Source organism: Tupaia chinensis, unplaced genomic scaffold, assembly GCF_000334495.1.
Source record: "Tupaia chinensis unplaced genomic scaffold, TupChi_1.0 Scaffold138517_1, whole genome shotgun sequence".
NCBI lineage: Eukaryota > Metazoa > Chordata > Mammalia > Scandentia > Tupaiidae > Tupaia > Tupaia belangeri.
In genome coordinates this window covers 376,412-379,755 of record NW_006198412.1, presented here as the reverse complement: position 1 = coordinate 379,755, position 3,344 = coordinate 376,412, and the positions used below count along the sequence as shown (strand labels likewise).

Below are 3,344 nucleotides of genomic sequence, written 5' to 3'. Positions count from 1 at the left end.
CTCTGAGTTAATAGGCATGAATAAGAACCTCTGTTCTAGGCCTGGAGATTATAAACCTGAATGTCACTATCTTTAGGAGCTCAGAGTTGAGGGGATGAAACAGACTCAAAACATAACATCCACCTCGTATGCTCATCACGGTGGCAGAGGGGTGTCCATAGTGGCGGGAAATCCAGAGAAAGCTGTTCAATTCCCTAATACCCTTCTCTTTTGGTGATCTTGTGTTCAGTCACTGTATACGCAAGCCCCTTTTCAGGCTCTTTCAATTTAAATAAGAGCTACTGATCCATATTTGCAACATCTGCAAGCCTGCAGAGGGGCAGTTAATTTATGGAGGCTGTTCTGTTGGTGGTGAGAAAGAAAGAGCATGGCTGCTCTGGCCTGTGTGTTTGTACCCCTCCAAGAATTCATACGTTGAAACCCTAACTGCCAAGGCGATGGTGTTAGGAAGTCAGCCTTTAGGTGGTAAATAGGTCATGAGGGTTGAGCCCCTTTGAATTAGTGTCCTTATAAAGGAGACCCCAGAGAGCTAGCTAGCCTCTTCCCCCATGTGAGGACTCAGCAAGAAGGCACTGTCCCCAAGCCACAAAACGACCCTCAGTGGACACTGAATCTGCCAGTCCCTTGATCTTGGACTTCTGGATTGAACCTCACTTATGTCACTGCTAGCTCTGTGACCTTAACAAAGTCACTTCAATTCTTTTTTTTTTTTTAATTGCCAGAGAGATGATATTAGGATAAAGAGCCCCCAAATGGGACATGGTTACATCGCAATACTTTCTTCTCCATTTCTCCATCCTGTCAGAATTTTGAGCATGCACACATGTACCCAGCATGTTTTGCAAGAAGCCAGAGCCAGGATTTGAACCGCACAGTTGGTCATGTGGGATCCAATTTCCTTCCTTTTAAAATATGTATTTCAATGAGAAAGAGAAAGACAAGTATCCTGAACAGGGTCTCATACCACAATCCTATCCCCTACCCTTCCCAGCCAGCCAGGATCCCAGGCACATGAGTGTACAGGTCAATAAAGGAACTCAACTGCGATCTTCCACGTGGCTTCCAGCACTGCCAACTGTTGGCTACCACTGCTCTGCTGTGATTGATCTTCACTTCAATTCTTTCAGCATTAAATAAAAACGACTTTCCAGGCTGGCTCCATGGCCTGGTGGTTAAGGAGACTGGATCCTACATGGCCAACTGCGCAGTTCAAGTCCTGGACAGGTGGCTTGATATACATACTGTGTGTGTGTGTGTGTGTGTGTGTGTGTGTGTGTGTGCCCAAAATCCCAAAGGGAGGCAGAGATGGAAGAGAAGGGATTGTAGCATGACCATTCCCCGTGGGAAGTGCTTTCTCCTCTCCCTCTCTTCCTGTCCCTCTCTAGAGCACACTTACCCTCTAGCAAAAAAGAAAATGACTTTCATTTGAGATTTAGAAATCATGTACTTCCAAAGTACTTACACAGAAAGTGGCACGGGGCAGATTCTGTTGCCACTTGAATTATTATTTTCAAACATAATCCCTTTCCTCAGAGATCTTGCCTTCTAGCTGGGGACGGAAGATCTGTGCCATTGAAAAGACAACATGTTTGAAAGGCCAAGTGGTTCCTCTGGGTGGGTTACAGAAAGCTGCTGGCAGAGCTTGGTCCTGAGGTCAGCTTGGCTCTCCCTCACTGGGCACACTGGTTCCTCACCGAGCCCCAACTTTGTCTGTTTGCCCACAGATTCTTGCTCTGAGAGTCAATTACAGAAAACACCTGACACCTTTCACACGCCTGCTTCTTCTCAGGTGTCTGATGCAAGTTCGTGTGCTGAATCCTTGAGATGCACAGAGAGGCTTTTTCCCTGGGTCACAGCTCTCCATCCGGGGCCCATCTCAGGTCTGGGAATGACAGCCGTATTACCAGCAGCCTCTTAGAAAACGAATATGGATTCTTAATTCGAAAACCAATTTCCAAATGTGTTCTAGAAGGGCTCACAGAAATGAAGCCTGCATCACAGAGTTAACAGCGCTCGCTTCCAACTGATGACGCGAGACAGAGACACAGGGCAGCCTAATGAGAACTGATCGGGATATTCTGTCTGGCGATAATAGCAAATGTAAAACAGTGAAACCTCAGACTCCCTTTCTGCTTGCTGTCGGATTTGTGTAATAAACCAGAGGGCACACGCATACACACATATATTTGTAGAATTCAATTCCCCAGAGAACCTGACCAAGGTAGCGCCCACTCTCTTGTTTTTTAATAATAATATTTTCCATTTAATCTCTCTTAGAATTTTTTGGAGGTTTTGTCCATTCCAAACTCAAAGGGAAGAAAATTAGCATTTAGATAGGATTGCACTAGCATTAAAATCAATTGAAATGGAAACGGAGATCATAGGAAGGTGGGCTGCCTGGAGTTTTTTCCGCAGGATGGTTCTGATATGGCATTCAGGTCACCCAATAAACACGTCTCGCCATGACAGCCGTAATCAGTATTCACTGGGCTTTGTCCCCAGGTGCCTCCTTCTCACACATATTCCGTTCCAAGTGCCCTGGGAACCACATTTCCACTCTAAGCCCTTCTAAGCTCTCGTTCGTCCTTCTCCAGGACTCATCAATGCAAAGGAGACCTAGTATATGGTCCTTCTGCCCAGGACACAGAAACGTGACATGCACCCTCACTTGCCCCATAGAGATGAAACTCTCTCTCGTTGCTTTGCCTTGCCCCCGTGTCCACAGCCAGGCCCACTTTTCTCAGTCACATACCTTCCACCTTGCTTCGGCCCTTCTAGACTCTTCTGGAGCTTCCCACACTGCTACAAATGCTTCAGAGGCCTATCTGGGCTAGTGAGTTTCAGGCTCAGGACTCAAAGGGCCCCAGGGAAATAGTCTAGACGTGCCAGTCAGCAAGCTCTCCCCTATTTACTGCTTTGGTAAGAGGGACTGGTGGGGTCCCAGCAGGGAGGCACTGTTCTTGTACACAATTCTTGCGTGAGCAGTTCCGGGCGGCATCCTCACTGACCTCAAGGAGTCCCGCCTGGTGCCGATTAGGGGATCGTTTCAGGATCTGTCAGCAGTGTTCAGAAGTGTCCATGATCTGGGAGGGCAGTGATATGATGTATCTTGAAACAGACTGACAGTTGCTGTTACTGAGCTGCCTTGGGAGTGCTGTCGTGCTTAGCCTCCCGAGAAGCCACACTCACATTCTTCCCCATTTTGCCTTTTGCTGCTGCTCTCCTGGACCCACCAGACCACAGGAGTGAGACCCGTTTAGTGCTGATGTCTGTGTGTAGTTGGTGTTTCCTTGTCCTGCAGACTCGTTTATCTGACGTCCTTGGTCCAAACTCCTTGCATTCCT

General features: G+C 47.5%; 1 protein-coding gene across 1 annotated transcript in view; it reads left to right on the top strand.

The window, feature by feature from the left end:
• The window catches only part of CASQ2 (calsequestrin 2), a 69,223-nt gene that overhangs the window by 48,291 nt on the left and 17,588 nt on the right, over nucleotides 1–3,344 (top strand). The window lies entirely within an intron of this gene.